General features: G+C 44.4%; 1 protein-coding gene across 1 annotated transcript in view; it reads right to left on the bottom strand.

The window, feature by feature from the left end:
• Positions 1-22,244, bottom strand: part of ajm1 (apical junction component 1 homolog) — a 32,173-nt gene that overhangs the window by 5,765 nt on the left and 4,164 nt on the right. The window lies entirely within an intron of this gene.

Genomic DNA, 22,244 nt, shown 5'->3' with positions numbered 1-22,244 from the left:
GCGAGCCATCTCAATCCTGATCCCCATAGATAGACCGATTGGCGCTCTAGCAAGCAGTCAACACTGTCTATCTAACTGGGCCTTGTTTACGCTAACACACACCCACACAAGCTTCACACTAAATAAACCAGCGTAAATAATTCTGTCAAATCCCAAAATAAGATGAAATGAGTTACGGATGAGTTAAGGATGTTTGTAAATAGAATGGCAGTTAAAACCCCATAGACATAAATAATAAGAGGGTTAGTAAACATTTCTTCATGCATTTTAATCTTAATGTTTCTGTTTGAGTATTGCATAGTAGGTTTGATTCATAACAGGCCTGTAATGACTACGTAATTACTAATATCAAAGCCGTGTGGATGGTATCAATGTGTTACATCTGCAACTGTTTTTCCATTATCATAAAGTATGAATATTTTGTGTATAAATGTAGATTGTTTTATAAACTTTGATCGGATCCCCAGATTAATATAAACTGCTGTATATTCCTAAACTGAAAATACTCAATTTCAAAAGATATAACTTTTCTTACTAAACGTTCCATTTGCACAACTTCATTAAAACACTTTTCTCAACTACTTGTTCTTATCACAGTTGACAGCAGAACAGTAAGAAATGGATTCAAGGCTCAAAATAGTTTCTCTTGAGGCTTTTCACTTCATCTTGTCTTAGCTAAATGTCAAGGGACCAAGCTGCCAACACTGCCAGAGACGGGACAACAATCTCATTTACTAACGACAACAACCGTGACATCAAGAGTACACCATCGATTTACAAACGCCTGAAATAGTACTGAGCTCACTAACATACCTAATTTATCTGACAACAGACAAAGATAATGGATTTATGATTTAATTAAATACTTGGAAGCATAGCATGTTATAAAGATTTGACCTACAGATAACCTTTGCTCTCAGTCAATGGGGGCCTAGTCATATTAGGGCATGTGTAAACACAAGTGTTCTCACAGCTTGGTGCTAAATCCATTTCCTCAGCCTAGACAGATTTGCAGTGAAACATTCGCTGTACGTTCATATGGGCACCTGCAACGTAGCAACACCACAACAACACCAGCTCTGTGACTCCTATGGGGCCCCATGGAAGAGAACCAGACACTGTCACCGCTGCTACTTGCAAACCAAGGAGCATTATTCTACCTAAAGGGCACACGATTGTTGTGGTATAATGTACAAGTTGATTGAGAGACAGCATCTAGATATAACTGAAACGCCTCACCCGCACATCAAAAAGCATGACACACAATGATACATCTATGGTTAAAAGCATTAATGCTTGCTGTAACGTGAAGACTTATAGAAAAAGCTGATGCCTAAATGTTAAATAAGACAATACTTGTCATATTACTTGTCATGTACCTCCTATTAATGCCTTCAGCCAAACCACAAGCTGCAACTGTGTTACTGTGACACACAAGATGAAAAAGCAAACTGGATTCAATTCGCTGTCCTCTGTCTACAAGAGAGGGAGGTTTAAACCCCCCCCCCCCCCTTTCTTTCTAGCCTTTAAGGGTTAACTGTTTTCGGCATTCATTAAAAACACGCTCAAGTGTGAGGAACAAGAAGCTCATATTGTTTTGTGTTTCTGGTCCGACCTCTGGGATATGTAAATGAAGACCGTCAAGCATCACACACGTTCCCCACAGGATTATGTTAATCCATTCCGTGGTGTGTCTCACTTGGCGGCTTCTCATGATCCCTCAAGATCACGTGACCATCATGTGGCCCACAGCACTCAGCCTCTGCAAAGAAAAATGTCTAAAAACAACCCTTTATGCATCACACCGATCCACAACGGAATCCCCACGTGATCTTCCGTGAATACGGCTGCATGTTGACGAGCCAGCGCGGGAAGGGAGATGCATTCTCAGCTCTCGTAACAGGATTATCTCGCCCTGTTTTAAATGGCTCAGCACAACTGGAACATAAAAGTGAATGACAGAGACACACAGTTGGCAAGGAGAGAGAAATGCACTGTAATAGTATTCGTAGTGACGTCAGTGTTTCCACTAAATTAGTTGCCACCACTGCAATTATATATTTTTTAAATGTTTTCATTTGTGCTAAGACTCGCTTTTAACATCAGAGTGACAAGTTACAACAATTTACATATCTTCCTCAGATTCTACCCCCGGACCCCTCCAGTAAGGAAGTTGCTAACTAGCGTTAGTGCAATGACTTGAAGCCTATGGTAACGGCAAGCATGCTAGTAGATACCATAGACTTACAGCCACTTTGCTAGTGCTAGTTAACATTGGCTCGCGAAACTACGTCTAGCTTCCTTCATACTGGATACAGAGACAGAACAATCGTATCCATGAGTTCATCTGACTCTGGGGAACTAAATAAAGAGCTTCATTGCCAAAATCCCGATATATCCTTTTAAGGTCTAGCTCATTCTATTACTACTCTATCATAGCACTACTGGGCCTCTCCATCCACCTTTCTCTTCCACAGCACTATGCTTTACTGGGGTCTTCACATCTGACGTGATCCTGTGAATGTGTGTGAATGGTTGCAGGTGCCAGCTGAGCCTACTTGCCCATACCTCTGCCTGCGCACATGGACATGAATTATTCAGCTAAGATTCTTCCTGGCTGTGCAGTTCATTCATGAGCAAAATTCTCTACGCGGCTCATATACAATCGCTGCGCTGATCTGGCAGGTGCACCGTCCCTATTTGCCAATTATTACAACAAACCTGGTCGTTCAAAAATGCTATTTTGGGAGAGAGAACTAAGTGGTCTGCTGCTGAAAATGTATTCAATGCCATATGGATACATTTAAATGCACCCGCATTGACACCATGTCTGTACCAAGCTCATGCAGGCAGGTTCTTTGTACAGTATTGTCCCCATAATAGCATGTGACACAGACATTTTGAAAAACAAGCTAACAAACGAACTAAACAGCGAAGATATGAATAAGTGCCTTGTCTCTCAATCTTAAGGGACCTCGTAAAACAACGAGCTTTGGTAAGAAATGCAGTGATGTCACTTTTGTGAACAAGCAGTGGTGTGTAAAGCTAACTCAGCAGATGTTCACGTCATTCAGCACATGGAAGGAGAAATAAGCCTGCGCATTGACACAGAGGGCTCTATTTTAACAAACCTAACGCAACGCTAAATCTAAGCGTTGGTGGTATAGCTAAAGGTTTGGGGGTGTCAGAAATATTTGTGCTATTTTCACAACCACAATTATCGGTGGACTTGCTGGCATTGGTGCAAAGGGCTGAGTTTTGATAAATAAACAAGTTGGCCAATCAGATAGTGCTTCATGGCAAAATATGTGGTTGCTTCAAGTGTATTTACAGTCTTTTATGTATTGCCTTGGAATAAACTCCAATTCCAATGTCAGTCCGTTATGGTTTGTTAAATAGCTTACAGAAACTAAATAACAACTTGTTTTAAATATCACACTTACAGGCACCATCATTTCTCCATCTGGGCATTTAATATTCAAACAACACTGACGATGGAGGGTTTTAAGCAACATCCAAACATTTCACAGTAGCTGGACAAGGATCCAATATAAAGAGAAAGGGAGAATGTCCACTCACCGTTGTACTGCTCCCAAATATGTTTCATGAACATAATCGGAACCATTTTACAGATCAGATCCCATTCACACAACTCTAGAAGTTGCATTGTGTACGTGCCACGGACGTCGTCACCATAAAACCAAGGTGAATCATTCTAATATGTTTGGTTGTAATAAATTAAAAGAAAAACAAACAATCTTATTTTTATTTTTTTACATCAAGAAATACATGTGAAATGTAATGATATCATAACATCGCCAGGATAAAAAAAAGACACTAGCCATTGCTGTTGAACCAGCCTTCATTATAGTAGGCCTGGGGTAAGGGTAGCAGTTTCTAAATACGAATTATACAAGCACCAAAAGCATATTATGCCATGTGCATATGGGCAGTGTGTGTCTCGATTGGTTAGACTGCGTTTCCGATGTCAAAATTCATGCCAAAACCAACTCATTACCACTAAAACCAGCTTTTGGTTGGTCTTAAATAACCCTAGACCCGCTGCCTGAAATTAGCACTCTGGATCATGTTCTTAAGGACACACCTCAAATAGTTCCACCCCACCTATCTGAGAACAAACGAGCTGCTATAAGACAGGTAAATTACCAATCTTTGCGCAACTTTTTAAAAATAGCAGATTACTGTATTTAACAGGTCGAAAATGCAAACTAACGTGCATTTGAAACTTGCGCCTCAACACCAGCTGAAAATACAGCCCAGAATGGACGCGCTAAGGACTAGGTTTGTATGGTCTCTTCCACAACTTGCCGAACCCAGCTGTGTGCTACTACAGTATGTGAAGACACTAGAAACCCTTAAGTCCCCAAGAGGCATCACGTTCCTGTTGAAAGGCAATGGCCGTTACGATTCAAAGCCAGGTAGTCAAATCAATGGCTCCAATGAAAGCCCCTTATCCATCTGAATGTGTAACACTTAAAGACTAGTGCACTTGGAGCATTCAGTTTCCCTAAGCCTTTCCCCTGCCAACCATAGTATTACGGCCTTCACCTGTTTTTGTGTTAAACCATTCATTAAAATCCAATAGACACTGATGAGCTGTGTAACAGATCTGGAAAGATCAAGTGGTATGAGTGACACAGCTCCCCCCAATTTTAAAGATACAAATATTTTCATATACTGTATCTTGGCCAAATTTAGACTTAGCAGCCTGCATTTTGAACAAGACGTCAGCTGTGCTTTCATGAATATGAGAACAGAATGTAAGAAACTTTACCTCGAAAAAATGGCCAAACAAAGTCAACCCCATCACTTGACAGTTACTTACAGAGCTGCCTCTTCCTATAGCAGACATTGTGCTGTGCGTAGGGCCACGACCCCCCCACCCCCCCCCCCCCTTTTTTGGAGGGGGAACTGTTGAATTAGAAAAGTTGAATACACAAGGTGCCATTTTGAAATGTGTTAGTGCATCAGTAGTTTCCCACTTGTTATGTCAGTCACTCAACTAGCTATGTCAAAAAATATCTAAAGATAAGTTAGTCTAGCCAGCTATCTAAACCTTGTACTAGGCCTAATTATCACCAAATTACCGACCAGGCATGCAGGGCATGTGTTCAGGGTCCCTGACCTGCAGTGGGCCTCCATTGATTTTCTTAGTCACTTGCACACAGATATCATATGAACATGGCTTAAGTCGTGGCAAACTGTGTAGAATTGCAGGATGAATTTTCTCCCCTAGAAAATGTGCAACATTGTCTTTACACACCATGGCAAAATGTGTAGAATTGCAGGTAATTTATTTGAACACTGCAAAAACGCTAGAAGTGGGCGGCACTGACTACTTACTATGACAATGGTGAGATAGCAGCGGATAGCTAATTGTGGGATCTGAAAGCCTTCATCATCACTTCCTCATCCACATGTTTCTGTCTGGTGCCACTGTGTTGCCTATTAAATAATCTGCTGCCTTGCATACTGTCTAACCTCTTTCTGCCAAATGAGTTGAGTGTCAAAGTAACAGGCCCGCTCCATGAAAGACCTGGCTCTCCAGCAATTCCTGTGTAGCCCGTCCATTTGTAAGATAGCACAATGGCCAGCCCTGTGAATGGCATAGAACTCAAGCCCTGCTCACAATTATAACATACTGTCTATCTATATACGTGCAATGACCTGGACCTTCACTGTGTACAAAACAGTGCAGGCACAATAAGGACTACCAGTACTTCCTCGTCATATGGGAATTTGCAATTCTATGCAATTCTATTTTGTGGGAATCGTTTGAAAGAAGCAAAAAACAAGTGAATGGTGCAATGGGATGTTTTGTGAGGACACTATTGGAGTCCCATCAGTGGAAGGCTGATAAGTGCCTCTTCAATGTCCTCCTATTATTGGCTCCCTCCTGTCATATCTTTCATAGGACCATCTGGCCATGCTGGTCTGCCTGGTGACAAATCACAGCCACTCCACCCCTCCCTCTAACACCACACCCTAAACCTCATCTGACCTCTAGCCTGACTCAGGGAACCTAAACATGGGAACACCTGGGACTTCTTCTTCACCACACACACCATACAACCCATTCTCAAACGCACATTAGCAGACACTTTACCTCATAGTAATTTACAGTAGTGAGAGCATACATTTTCATACTTGTCCCCTGTGGGAATTGAACCCACAACCTTGGCATTGCAAGTACCACCAACTGAGCCACATCAGAGTAACAACACAACTAAACCTTTATTTACCTAATAACACCTGGGGCTTATTCAGTGGAGTACAACTTTCCAGAGCTTTGCAGATACTGGGAAAAGGAAATCTCCCTCCAACATTACACAGACTGTAATGAGACACGTTTTTCATTCAGTGGCTTTCATCAAAACTCCTGAGTGTCTGAGCTTCTGACCATGGTAACACAGAAAGATGTAGTGTAGTGTGGAGTATTGCCTTTCCACAGTCACTTCTTTGCACCTGCAACTTCTCTAGCAGGTGTGCAGAGAATTATGCAGATATGAATGTAGGCTAATGTATGGAGGTAAGACACTTCTTCATTCTAAATGACAGTGAACCATGTCTGTTCTACACCATGTATTTCTCTAAAGGAGCTTTCTGTGACATCGTGCCCTCAAGAATAGTCCCCCCTGGCCTCATGTAATGTCAATGAGCTTGGCCCTTCACAGCTACAGTATGACTGTCTTGTCAAGTTGTGAGTCGGAGAGGTACTTCTGTTTTGATGTGTAACATCTCCCAGCTGGTTGTCATTCTGCTTAGCCATCTCACATGCAATATTACAACACATGATGTTACGATGACTGTAGTCCACATACAGAGTGGACAAACTGCTTGCTGAGGAGCAGAGAGTCTTTCTGAAAAGGTACCACTCGATCATGAAACAGTTTTAGAAGAGCTAGGCTCATATACAGGATGGAGAAAATGTTCAATCACCAGAGCTTAATATGTCACTTAACTGCGACAGCTGTCCAGGGGCAGTCACTCTAAAGTGTATTGGTGAAGCATGATTTGTAATCGAAAAGACATCTGCTGTCTCCACCCCCCACCAACATGCAAGGCTACTATCCTTCTGAAGTCTCATTTGTTACGAAATGTCCTCTCGGATCACTGAGATTATATATTATTAATGATCCGATATTATGCATTTTATCACAATTTCCCCAAAATGTGCCTTAATGTAACAGTCCAAAAAAGTTAAAAACAAATAAATGTTTTATATTTTTTTACATTTCTCCCCTAATGAAAAGGCCTGAGTTAAACATAACACTGAAAATATAAATACTTTCAAATGAAATTCGAATAAAATGAAATCAGACTTTTTTTCTTCCAAATTTGAGCTTTTTAGCCGTCTCGGTAATGAGAAGCCAAGTGGGGTGAAGGGGGTGTTTGAGAATAATAACCTAATTCTGAAGGCATATAAATGAATAAACTAACTTAGCTTCTGCTACTCCACTAGATGATGCATTGTGGGTAAATAAAACTTTATTTAAAAACGGTTTGGTTTTTACAGGAACTTGAAAAATGGCATACATGTCCACAGAAACTGTGTTTGATTATAATAAATATGATAGTTTAACGTAAACTTCAACTAGTATACAATTTTTATGATTTATGGACAAACTACAGCAACATGTTTTGTGTTTCATGAGAATCACCCACATAGAGATCTCTTGATAGAGAACTTTTAGCTTGGATTAGAGATGCTCCGATATGCTCCGATAAGCAGTACATCAACCTCAACCCCCGTATCACCTTTGTTAGTGAATGGATGCGTCAAAACAGCAATGCAATATGCATTCATCATCTCTTCGTCTTGATACTCTGAGACCTCTAAGGTATTAGCCTGTCTTGTCTTCATCACAAGAGCTACAGCTTTGTGTCACCGCTGGCTGGGTAACAACAGATGAGAATGAGTGATTAACGTTGATTTTGGGGCTAAGCGCGCAGAGGACACACTGGATGGTCTTTCTACGAAATCTTCATCTGTGGAGACGTCATTCGTGGCCTAGCAGGCCAGTTTACCATGCATTGCCAAAGGCCTCTCTCTCTTTCCATCACCATATCCCTGTCTTTCTCTGCCCCCTCTTTCTCTCTTTATCTATCCCCCCATCTCATTCCCCAGTTGCCCCATTTTCGCAGCCCCTAACTGGTCTCGTTAATTCCATCGCAATCAGACTCCCTGACAGCGTTCTATCTGCCCTGTCGGAGGCTCGTCCCATCCCAATATTTGCCCTGTCACTCAATCCACCCTTCCACTTTCTAATCTGTCTAATCCAGCCAGAGGCCCCGGGTACTGCATGAAGTCATCTAAACAAACCCACTAAGAACGCCGAGCAAAGGCACCCAACGCCACTCCAGTCTTTCCCCTAACATTGCTTTCCAGGCAGGGCGCAAAGACACCCCAATGCAACATCCGAGCTCTTTTAGGCGGATGGCAAGTTGCAACCGAGTGGTTGAGGAAACACTGAATCTGTATAAATAGAACAGTCAGATATTGAGATTGGACCACACTTCATTGTAAAATCAATAGCACCAAAACCGTGTTCTTCGTTACAGAATATCACTACGGCGCCAGGTTTGTCATATTGTGGCAATGTACGGTATATCCATTGAAAGGATTTCAATGGCCAATTTAAGGCTTGGACCTTCTTTATAGTCAAGTGATAATACATTTTTTATATATTAGGAGTAATAATCCAGATACGTAGCATTTGATTCTGCGGCCCAACAATACAGGTGTGTTTCAGCCTTTCTATCTGTGAGAGATGGACAGCACAAGCTGTTGTGCTTTGTACTACAGTGACAGCTATGTGGGGGGTATACAAATGGTAAATCTCTTACAAAGGGACAACATATTAATGGGCGCAACCTTGACGTAATCTCCTATTCTCTCCATCTGCATAGGTTGGCAAGCTCACGATCCAATCATCTTCTTACTTTAACCACCACATTGTTTTTATTCCAAAGCGTGGCGTGTGGCGGCCTCAGCCATGCTTCTGTTCCAGTGTTTCCCATCCTCAAAGGTGCAATGCATCAGTTTTACATCTGGCTGTCCTAGTGATCGCTCATGTTGACTGCGTCAATGGATTGTCCTCGAAAGGAGTTCAGAATTATACATTGCATTCGGAAAGTATTCAGACCCATTGACTTTTTCCACATTTTGTTACATTATAGCCTTATTATAAAATGTATTAAATTGTTTTTTCCCCCTTTATCAATCTAAAGGCTTTCCCCTTTATCAATCTTGTAGGTGTGCCAAGCTTGTAACGTCATACCCAAGAAGACTCAAGGCTGTAATCGCTGCCAAAGGTCCTTCAACAAAGTACTGAGTAAAGGGTCTGAATACTTACGTAAATGTGATACTTCATTTATTTTCTCTATTTTTTAAATTTGCAAACATTTCTAAAAACCTGTTTTCGTTTTGTCATTATGGGGTATTGTGTGTAGATTGATGAGGGAAATGTTTTTATTTAATAAGGTCGTAATGTAACAAAATCTGGAAAAAGTCAAGGGGTCTGAATACTTTCTGAATGCACTGTACATTCCAGATGTGCCTTTTATTGGCATATGTGTCATTTTCTGTATGTTCAAAAGACCTCAAATCAGTTTGTTCAGTTATTAAATGTTGTACAAAATGTTTGGAGTTCAGATACCCATAACTAGACTTCATGGGGAATTTCACCCTGGGGGAATCTGGGCTTGTTTTCATCATATCTGAGGCATTTCTAGGACAGTGAGATGTGTTTCACATATAATTGCCCAGGAGGAAGGCAGGTCAGGGCTTCACGCGCTGAATGATACACCCTATGATGACTTCCGGTGTATTGACGGGGGGGACGAGATCTAAAAATACATGTAGTCCTGCTTTGTGGCATTTCGCGAAGGCTCTATGTTACACTGATAGGACTATACATTTTTGTGGGTGTAGATATGGTTGTCCTTGTTCGATAGAGCCATTGGACTTCTTTCAGCGATGTTTCTATCGGTGGATACATTGCTAAATATACAAGCAGACACATTTTTTCCAGTCTCAGAAAGACTACAACTTGTGTTGGGCGGTCTTCGGTTCTCTGGCCCCCGTCCCTCCCCCAAGACAGCCTTTATTTAAAAGAAGGTGGACACTAACAACAATAATTTGAGCAAAACTGAAAGAACTGACCAGTCGCAATGGCTTCAAGTGATTCCTCTCATCCACATACATTTGATGATGAAGCATCTATTAGCTAAGAGGAATCGAAACAAAGAATTGAATTTAGCTTACGTTAGAAGCTCAGCTACAGCCGATGCCAGCACCTAGAGGGCAGATGAGAAATACGGTGCCTAGCTAAGTAATGTATTTTTCCTGAAAGCCACCTAGCTGACTTTAGTTTATCTACTAAAACCCATATTGTCTATTGCTGGCTAACATACTGCTGTGTTACAGTGGGGGGAAATCAAATAATTCAGCCAGCTTTGTAGCTAGCTAAAGAGCTAGCTAACTAAGTTAGCTAACTAAGTTAGCTAGCTAAACAACTACCGGTAGCCATATCTATGACTAAAAATATATATTTTGTATCTTGGTTGTAAAACCTCTTATCTTTTTAGTCGTAGATATGGCTAAATACCAAACAGCAAGCTACAACATTACAATCAGCCACCTACATCTAGGTTTACCAGAAAGCAATAGCACATGACTGGAGTTGGCTAGCTAATTAGCCTGGCGCCTGCTAACAAATGCGCCACACCTCGCATTTGTAACTTTTTAGCAAACATGTCACATCAGCAACTTTAAATAATTTACTAGCTAGCTATGTAGCACAATTGACAAGGGTTGACATTGGTTATGATTATTATTTCAAACACAAAATTATAGGCATGACGCAAGATACGATTCCAAACAGATGTAAATAACAAGTATTGCATATCCAGCAAGCTAGCTAAGTTTACTAGCAAACAGTGAGGAGAAACAATAATACAACAATTTACTGTTATAAATCTCTAAAATTGTAGCTGGTATTACTTTAAAAATCCTTGCCTAAGCATGCCTGATAGACATAGCTGTAGGTAGATACTGTCTGCCTACCTACCTAAGCTCATTTGTACGGTCTGGTCACTGTGCAAAGGTTGAGGGTTATGCCCTATCTCTTTCTATTAGTCTAGATATGGTTGTAAATGTAATCTCTGTGTGTGTGCATATGTATGAATGTTCAACTAGTCTACCATAAGGTTGACATTATGCTGGCATGGTTCAATTGTTGTCCAAACTGTATAATAGAGTATAATTTAGTTTGTTTTTTGTCTTACAGACAATACCGTGTGGTGCCTGGGCATCTTCCTGGAGTGGATTCTAGATACAGAAACAGAATTCCTTTAACTGGGTGTGTCATTGTAGCATAACTGTATCCCTCTCGAGGGATTAGACATTATGCTCAATTTTTCAAGCAGATGACTCACGAGGAGCTGAATGGCAGCTTGATCATAACACTCCTCCCACAGCTTTACAAGTATTCCCTTAACTTACTGTATGTTCCTTTGGAAAGGCAATTTCATCATGACCACCTCTCCCATCATCTGCTGATCACCAGTTCTCTTAGCTACAGATTGTTACACCAGATAATGTGATTTAACCAAATATATTTGGTATCTATCACTGTGAGTTACTGGATAGCTGAAGCAAAGATCATTTTTGACCAACCTTAGCAATGCCGTCGTTGGCCTCTATTTGGGGAAACAGGAGTCTCATCAAATGTACAGTGGGGAGAACAAGTATTTGATACACTGCCGATTTTGCAGGTTTTCCTACTTACAAAGCATGGAGGTCTGTCATTTTTATCATAGGTAAACTTCAACTGTGAGAGACGGAATCTAAAACAAAAATCCAGAAAATCACATTGTATGATTTTTAAGTAATTAATTTGCATTTTATTGCATGACATACGTATTTGATCACCTACCAACCAGTAAGAATTCCGGCTCCTACAGACCTGTTAGTTTTTCTTTAAGAAGCCCTCCTGTTCTCCACTCATTACCTGTATTAACTGCACCTGTTTGAACTCGTTACCTGTATAAAAGACACCTGTCCACACACTCAATCAAACAGACTCCAACCTCTCCACAATGGCCAAGACCAGAGAGCTGTGTAAGGACATCAGGGATAAAATTGTAGACAAGGCTGGGATGGGCTACAGGACAATAGGCAAGCAGCTTGGTGAGAAGGCAACAACTGTTGGTGCAATTATTAGAAAATGGAAGAAGTTCAAGATAACGGTCAATCACCCTCGGCCAGTCCTCTTCTGGCTGTGCCGGGTGGAGATTATAACAGAACATGGCCAAGATGTTCAAATGTTCATAAATGACCAGCATGGTCAAATAATAATAATCACAGTTATCACAGTAGTTACAAACCTGGTCAAGAACTACAGGAAAAGTATGATCTCTGTAATTGCAAACAAAGGTTTCTGTACCAAATATTAAGTTCTGCTTTTCTGATGTATCAAATACTTATGTCATGCAATAAAATGCAAATGAATTACTTAAAAATCACACAATGTGATTTTCTGGATTTTTGTTTTAGATTCCGTCTCTCACAGTTGAAGTGTACCCATGATAAAAATTACAGACCTCTACATGCTTTGTAAGTAGGAAAGCCTGCAAAATCGGCAGTGTATCAAATACTTGTTCTCCCCACTGTATGTGTCCAGCTGCAGGGGGTCAGTTAGAATTTAGAAAATTCTCCATTATGAAAATACATTTTTTTCTCCATAAAGTAATCCAATAACATGTGGATCGCTATCGTGTATATTTCAAGTCTTCTCACTCATTGATCAAGACAGGCCTCTGTCATCATGACATGCAGCCCTTTGGGGTGGACACCCACCTGTCTCGATCAATGAAAGAAGACATGAAATAGACAAGATGTCTGCAGAAATCTTTGGGTAAATCACATTATCTGGTGTAACAATCTGTAGCTAGTTCTCTGCACTTGTGTCTCTACAGCTGAGACACACCTGGACACACTGAACTGGTGTTCATAGAAATGGTTTTGTATGTTACTTGTACCATTTAACATTGTTGTTGAGTTAGCATTACATAGTGTACACTCTTGTATTTTGTTTGTTTGAACGTTTGTTTATTTGTCAATCTGAATGTCTAGCATCTGTTTGGTGCTACAGAGCCATGTATAGCTTATACTGTATAAATATATTCTGTGAATCCATAAAGGCTGACAGATTTTGAAGATTGATAGAAAATATCCACATTTATTTTATGATGGTTCTACATCAGGGCTCTCCAACCCTGTTCCTGGAGAGCTACCACCCTGTAGGTTTGCTGATATATATTTTTTATTTAACCTTTATTTCACTAGGCAAGTCAGTTAAGAACAAATTCTAATTCACAATGACGGCCTACCCCAGCCAAACCTGGACAACACTGTGCCAATTGTGCAGCGCCCTACGGGACTTCCAATCACAGCCGGATGTGATACAGCCTGGATTCAAACCAGGGACTATAGTGATGACTCTTGCACTGAGATGCAGTGCCTTAGACCGCTGCACCACTAGGCGCATATCTAAGCCTTTACACTTAGGCATGAACAAATCCACATATTTTCAGAAATTTAACATTTAAGTCATTTAGCAGACGCTCTTATCCAGAGCGACTTACAAATTGGTGCATTCACCTTATGATATCCAGTGGAACAACCACTTTACAATAGTGCATCTAACTCTTTTAAGGGGGGGGGGGGGTTAGAAGGATTACTTTATCCTATCCTAGGTATTCCTAAATGTATTATAGAATTATTATATTATATAATAATATTATAGAAATGTATTGTAATGACCCGGCTGGGTCATTAAAGAGAAAAGAGACGGACTCTAGGTGTACAGGTTAGAACACAGGTTTATTCCTAAACTGGGCTATTGTTCAGGCCACAGCCCACGCCGCTAAATGCCGAACGTACACAATTATACATGTCGAGTTAAGGTCACTCTCAGAGGAACAGATCAAGGCCCGAACAGAAGAGAGAGATATGAGACACTCATCCCTCTTTATGCATTTCCAAATCCCGCGGGATTACCCATCATACCCCCCCAACCTTTCCATCTGTCCTGACATATTTAACCCCTGCTAGTAGCCATGAGAACCATAACACACCCACAAACACAGAACACCATACCGGGTCGTTACATAGCCCCCCCCTTTCTAAACCCTAGCCCCTAGGGTTACACAACAAAATCCTTAAAACGACCCGGAGGTCGCATCAGTCTCTTGGGCCTCCCCGTGACTCTCACCGGTGAACCCCCAGAACACTCCTCTGCCCCAATGTCATTTCCAGCGTCCTCCGAAGAAGCAGCCCCCTCCCCAGGCTCAGGTTGCCCTAGAGTCTCCTCGTTAGACTGTTCCCGTGGGCTCACATCAGAGACCTCGCTCCCATTCCCTACCGTTTTCCTCCCTCTGTAGGGTGCCAATCGATCCCGGTGGACCACCACCTTCCTGCTCCGTGGAGGGACCTCCACCCGGTACGTCACCTCCCCCACTCTCTCTATCACCAGACACGGCCCCACCCATGCACTGTCCAGCTTTGGGCACCGCCCCTTCTTGCGCGTGGGGTTGTGAAGCCACACACATTCTCCCGCTCCAAAGTGCCTCCCCCTAGCGCGCGAGTCGTAGTGGCGCTTTTGGCGCACCCCTGCGTTCTCGAGTTGCTCTCTTGCGAAGGTGTGAGCCGCTTCAGACGACACACATAGTTCGGGCCAGGCAAAACCCGGTCGTCACTATCAGGAGGGTGGCCAAACGTCAGTTCGGCTGGGGTGCGCAACTCACGACCTAACATTAGTAGTGCTGGGGTGCACGCAGTCGATTCTTGAACAGCCGACCTACACGCCATAAGAATAAACGGTAAGTGGGTGTCCCAATCTCTCTGGTGTTTTGAGGTAACGATGGCCAGCTGCTGTGCTAATGTTCTGTTGAATCTTTCCACCAGCCCATCACTCTGGGGGTGAAGCGGAGTAGTGCGCGTCTTCTCCGCGCCTAACCGTCTACACAACTCTGTGAACACCCGTGACTCGAAGTTTCTCCCCTGGTCGCTGTGAATAGACTGTGGCACCCCAAATCGACTGATTATTCCCCCCACCAACGCATCAGCTACTGTCCCCGCCTCCTGGTCTGGGAGAGCGTAAGCCTCCGGCCACTTGGTGAAGTAGTCCATAGCGGTTAGAATCCACCTGTTACCGCTGTCTGTGGTTGGAAACGGCCCTACTATGTCTACCCCCAGTCTCTCCATGGGCTCCCCTACTGGGAATTGTTGTAGGAGGGCTTGTGACTGACCTGGAGGTCCTTTTTTAGCAGCACACTCGTCGCACTGCCTACAAAAGTCCTCAACATCCCTCCTGTGCCTGGCCCAATAGAAGCCTTTACGCATGCGCTTTAACGTTTTGGAGACCCCAAAATGCCCTGCGCCTACTCCCCCATGAAGCTGCTGTAACACGCTCCCCTGCAGCCTTTTGGGCACCACTACCTGCCACGTAATTTCTCCAGTCGCTGGCTTTTTCCACCCCCTCTGGAGCACTCCCTCGGCCACTCTAAGGACTGTGAATTTAGCCCACAGTCCTTTGGTGACTGGTGATAGAGGTGCTACGTCCCCCCACGGCGGTCGTCTTCTCTCTTCCACCCACCGCAGCACAGGACGCAGCTCTGCGTCCTCCTCCTGGCGACGCCTCCACTCCCCAACGTCCACAGCCTCAAGCTCCCGGCACTCTGTCACACTCAGCTGACTCACCGTGGCGGTGACTCCCTCCTCCCTGCACAGTTCTCTCTCTCGCTCCACCCGTTTGGCGCAGTACCCACAGCCATCCTCAGCACACGGGCGGCGGGACAAGGCGTCTGCATTGCTGTGGCGAAGGCCGGCTCTGTGCTCCACCTGGAAGTCGTAGGGTTGTAGCTCCTCCAGCCAGCGGGCAATCTGACCCTCTGGCTCCTTGAAGGAGAGAAGCCACTGCAGGGCGGAGTGATCCGTCCGGACCACAAACGGCAGGCCCCCCAGGTAGTACTTGAAATGGCGTACTGCTGCCACGACAGCCAAAAGCTCTTTTTTTTTTACATTTTTTACATTTAAGTCATTTAGCAGACGCTCTTATCCAGAGCGACTTACAAGTACATACATTCATACTTTTTTTTTTTTTTGTACTGGCCCCCCGTGGGAATCGAACCCACAACCCTGGCGTTGCAAGCGCCATGCTCTACCAACTGAGCCACACGGGGCTCTCTCCTTGTAACGCAGTAGCGTTTTTCAGCCTTATCAAAAGTTCTGCTGTAATAAGCTACTACGTGTTCCCCATCAGGACCACGCTGAGCCAGCACAGCCCCCAAACCCTCATTGCTTGCGTCGGTGTCCAGGATGAACGGACGGTTCGGGTCTGGTGAGGCCAGGACAGGGGCCTCCATCAGGGCCCGTTTGAGGGCCTCAAACGCCCGCTGGTGCTCTTCGGTCCACTGAAAAACAGTGTCCTCCTTGAGTAGCTGGTTCAAAGGAGCCGCTACCCCCGCAAACCCCTTCACAAACCTACGATAGTAGGATGCCAGCCCCAGGAAGCTCTTAACCTCTTTTTTTCCCCCTGGAACTGGCCACCCCCTCACAGCCTCTACTTTGTCTGGCATCGTGCTGATGCCCTCACCACCCAGCTGATGCCCCAGGAACGCCACCTCCCTTTGCATGAAATGGCACTTTCCCGGATGTAATTTTAGCCCCGCCCCCGAGATTCTCTCCAACACTCGCCTAATTGCCCCCAGTGCCCCCTCAAACGATGTGCCGTGCACCAATATGTCGTCTAGGTACACAACACACTCGTCTCTCGGAACCCCCGCCAGCACTCTGTCCATGAGCCTCTCAAAGGTGGCAGGAGCATTACAGAGCCCGAAGCACAGCACCTTGAACTGCCAATGGCCCCTATCTGTGGAGAAGGTCGTTTTTTCACATGCCCCTGCGAGAGGGGCACCTGCCAGTAGCCACTGCGCAGATCAAGGGAGGAGAACCACGAGGACCCTCTCACGTGGTCTAGCGACTCATCAATCCTCGGTAGGGGATAAGAGTCTTTAGTGGTGACAGAATTTAGGCCCCTGTAGTCAACACAAAACCTAATTTTACCCCCTTTCTTAGGCACCATGACGTCCGGCGCGGACCATGGGCTATCTGATGGCTCAATGAAATCAGCCCGCAACATGTCAACAATAGCTGTGTCTGCTGCTTCCCTCCTGGCAAGGGGAATACGACGGGGCCGAATTTTAATGGGTCGGGCGTCCCCAGTGTCTATTTCGTGCTGAACTAGGTGCGTTTGTCCTACCTCATCTTCCCCCCAAGCGAAGCTATCTTTAAAGTCCAACAGCAGCTGCTTTAACTGTCTCTGTTGTCCCTCATCCAGACCCTGACAGTTCTTCAGCCACACAGCCTCTACGGCGTCGATAGCTTCCTCCTTCCCCCCGTCGGGCTGATGGGTTGAAGGGGCCAGTGTGTTTTGGGCTACTGGGCTGCCTGTGCTTGCACCATGATGGGGAGTGAAGGCCGTTGCCGCCGGAGACAGCTGCTGGGATGGCACAACGACCAAGGGAGCAGCCGGGATGACCGGTGGAGTTTCTGCAAGCTTGGAGGAAGACGGAGGGACAGCCCTGCCCCCTGCTGGCCCTCCCGAAGGCGACATTCCCACTGTGGGCCCCCCCGACAGCCTCAAAGTACCTGACGCTAAGTCCAACTGAGCCCCACAGTTTTTCAAAAAGTCCATTCCCAGTATACAGGGGTCCTGCACCGCTGCTACCCACACCGGACACCCCACAGTTCTCCCCCCCACAGTCACAGATAGCTGACACTTCCCTAACATGGGGGCTAGCTCCCCCGTGACAGTCCATAGCTGGACAAGGGTCGGCTCCACCCGCACCCCAACAGGTAGTATGTCTGGTCTCACCAGGGTTACTGTAGAGCCCGTGTCGACCAGGGCCAAACATTCCACCCCCTCTACCTTGACGATGACATTGCAGAAGTCCCCAACGGTGGTACGTCCCACCACAACTACCGGACTAGGAAACACGGCGGCAGCTACACCCTGGGGGAGCAGGTCCCCACCCTCTTGTCTGCGCTGCTGGGTACCTCCTTTGCTTACAGTGGGTTCGGGGGGCGGGCCCGCGCTGCCCCCTGCGCGAGAACCTGTTGTCGTTTCCCTGGTGACGGGGGAATCTGCCACACTCCCGCTGAATGTGGCCAGGTTGGCCACAACCCCAGCAGACAATAGGAGTTGAGCTGACACTGCGACGTTGCCTGGAGCCCCTCTCCATGACAAGCGAAGCAGTCTTGACTAGCCCGCCCAACTCGTCAACCCACTCTGGTTTTGTGACCCCTGGCACCCCAGCCACCGCTGCTCTCACCTCTGGTTGACTGGTGACTTCCACTCTCACTCCCTCACCCCAGATCAGCTCCCTCTTCCTGGCTATCTCCACTGCAGCCTGCAGAGATGGTGGGTCCGCCATCTGAACATGCTTACCCAGTTCGGTGGAAGAGAGCGCTCTAATAAAACTGTCCCGTGCTAGCTCGTCTTGCACCCCAATCGGCATAGTTGCACAAGCCCGCCTGGTCAGGCTCAGAATACCACTTGCCAACGCCTTTAATGATTCCCCCTGAAGTCTCTTTTTGTTACACAGTTCAATCCGCAGCATGTTGGGCTGCGCGTCGCTGCCGAAACGGCCCCCCAATGCCTCCACTAGCGCACCGTAGTCGCCCCTATCGTCCGGGGCTAGCGTTAGCAGGCATTCCGACGCCTCCTCCGCCAGGCTCAGGGCAAGCTGTAACGCTTTCGTCTCGTCAGACCACCTCCCGGCTCTAGCCAACAACTCGAATTGAGTGAAAAAAACTTCCCATTTACCTTGTCCATTGAACTTTGGTAGTTTAGCCGCTACCGTGGCTAATGGCAATAGGTCGCCGCCATCTCTGTTTACATAAGCAGGCCCAGCCATTTCCGCACCCGGTGACGTCGATATCCCCGTCGCCGTGACGTCTGCTCTCGAGCGATGTGAAGGAAAACCCGCCAGTTCTGCCATCTTGCTGACTGACAATTTAACTCCCGCCAAGTGGCTCTCAAGCCCCTCTACGGCAGTCGCCGCCTGACCCTCCCGACCGGGTACCCCCGAGCTCACAACTGACACTTTGTCCGACTCTTCCTTAATTTTCCGCCTCGCCCCAGGCATCATGACCGTAGATGCGAGTCACGCTAAAGCCAACCCGGCCTATACTGAACAGCTAACTCGCCTAGTCTCGATCCCTTAGTTCGAAAGCACTTCTGACACCAATGTAATGACCCGGCTGGGTCATTAAAGAGAAAAGAGACGGACTCCAGGTGTACAGGTCAGAACACAGGTTTATTCCTAAACTGGGCTATTGTTCAGGCCACAGCCCACGCCGCTAAATGCCGAACGTACACAATTATACATGTCGAGTTAAGGTCACTCTCATAGGAACAGATCAAGGCCCGAACAGAAGAGAGAGATATGAGACACTCATCCCTCTTTATGCATTTCCAAATCCCGCGGGATTACCCATCATACCCCCCCAACCTTTCCATCTGTCCTGACATATTTAACCCCTGCTAGTAGCCATGAGAACCATAACACACCCACAAACACAGAACACAATACCGGGTCGTTACAGTATCATTACCTGATCATTTAAGTATCCAACCCCCCCCCCCCCCCCACCAAAAATAATCATTTCAACATATATCCTTACATGATATGTACTATTCATCCTCATATGTCTAAATCGAAATTATGAAATGTCCAGCCAAATTATTTTACCTGTTCAGGTGCCAAAAATCATAGTCCTTCTTCACATGAAGGTGATATATCTGAGCATACATTTGCACCACATTTAGTAGTAGGCTATACAAGGCACAGAAAGGCAAACATCGTCACATTTAATCTGAGTAAATATTTCCAAAGTACCACTATTTCTGTTTAAAAAATGCAGCATAGCAAATCCAGAGCTCCAATCACAACACATTTTCTGTAAAGATGCAAACGTTGGCCAATCTTTGCTAAAAATGTATTTTATTTATTTAACAGAAAATAAAAGTTGTATACCCTCAATCCCCCTGTCTGCCCTGTTTGTTATGGACGGTGGATGCAGATTGGGTCGTCAGCGGCGGTATCTCACAGTCCAGACCCAACGTGGTGGTAGTGTTGGTCTGTGATCCACTCCAAACTGTCAATGCCTAAAACATGAATCCAAATTGTGTCGATATTGCAAGAAAATATTGTCATTTCAAATAACCATCTACCTGCTTCATTCATGACGAGAAAACGAACTGGAACAAGCTAGCTATCTTATATTAACCATTAATACAAAACAAGCCTAAATGTTTTTAAATGTTAGCTGTCACGTAAAAATGCTTTTCCCTCAAGGGAAGGAAATTTTGTTCTTTGTTCGCTAGCTAGGCTACCAGTTAGCTTTTACTCCCCAAACAAGTCTAGATAGCTAGCTATCCCTACTGGCTGCTGGTCAATTTAGCTACATTTCTTGATTCTAGTTACTAAGATAAATAAAACATCTCACATTAGCTACTCACTTTAGCGTTAACCTCTTTGAGGTATTTTCTGAACAGCTTCTCACTTCTTTGTTTCTCCAGTCCTCAGTTTGAGCACACACCGTTTACACACTCATTTGTGGCGCCCAATTAAAAAAATGAGTTGGAACTCTGAAGAAAATATGTGATTCTTGTTGCTAGGCTACCAGTTACAATGCTTTTAGCTTGCGGTTTGTGCACGTCTTTATCCAGAGGGAAAACAAACATTATAGCTAGTGTCTGAAAGAATTCTATGAATGTCATATTGGTCAAATTACTGAGCATGTCGTCAACTCAAATAACCATCTCATATCAAGACCCTAATATGGACCTCAGTCAAGAGCATATGCATTGTATGTGCTGAGAAAATATACGATGTAGGCCTACTGTCAGTATTTGTAGGCTTACTGTCAGTAATAAAATGTCCACATAGGCCTATCACAAGATATCTAATGAGTCAATATCCGTCCATACCATGTATGATATCCAATGGGAATCTAAAACTGATTTGTGCATAAAATAAAAAATATGGATTGAACATCAGAAATGTTCCTTATTTTCAGCATATCAAAAAGCATATCAATATCCAGATATGGACCTCAGCCAAGAGAAGCATATCTGGAATCATTCTAGCTTCATATCTTGAATGTGTTGAGAAAACCAAGATATGTGATGTATACAGTCAGTATTTGTCAACATGAAGAGAGAACATAGGATGTCTCATATCTCAGGATATTGAATGAGTCTATATCCGGCCACAGGAATTGTCCATGTGTGATATTGGGAGTAATCCCAATATCATATATGTCTAAAAGACACATCTAGATTCATAATTTGTCAGGATATAGTGCAAATCCACAAATGTAAAATATGCATTGGAAATGGTCTGTATTCTGTAGAATATCAAAAATGTGCCATGTAAAGATATCCCCTGATATGGAAACATTTTGCCCAGTGATAAAGCTTGTAAACAGTAGAGATGTGTCATTGTTATTAGGCCACAGCAGGGTAGGGGCGAAGGACACAGAAGGCCATGTTTTTCAATTTGTAGAAACACACATTACATGGCATACTCCAGCCCTCAGGGCAGTTCAGCTGGCCTAGTGAGTCAGGCTAGCGGCTAACCATTAGCAACTGAGCTGTACTCAAATAAATGGTATGGATACTTAGCAACATGCTACACGTGGATAGTGTAGGTCTAGTGAGTGAAGCCCATTTTAATTTAGCAAAGCAGGCAACCAAACATTGCCAGTGCTCCATGATCCTTAGAGCTGAACATAAAGACATGGCCAGCTACAGGGGAAAATATCAGGGCTTTCATGTACTGGGTTATGTGTGAGACAGTGATATCTAGGCCAACATGGATGAAGGAATGAATGCGTGAAAAATAAGTCATCACAGCTGTACAGTGAGGCTATGTTCAAGATCACTTGGTCTTCTTGGGTTTCTAAGAGGTTAGGCTTATGTTAATTCTAAGGTATTGGAGTACATCATGTATTACTGGTCATGAGTTGAGAAGGATTGAGAACTTTGATATGCCCGTAGAGTACATTATGTTCAACAGTATATTGGAAAATTTGCCAAATTAACAATGTCATATTTGTATATTCATGAACTCAGCAAAACAACAAACGT

This window comes from Salvelinus fontinalis, chromosome 21 (genome assembly GCF_029448725.1).
Source record: "Salvelinus fontinalis isolate EN_2023a chromosome 21, ASM2944872v1, whole genome shotgun sequence".
Taxonomy (NCBI): Eukaryota; Metazoa; Chordata; class Actinopteri; order Salmoniformes; family Salmonidae; genus Salvelinus; species Salvelinus fontinalis.
This window is presented reverse-complemented; position numbering and strand designations above follow the sequence as displayed.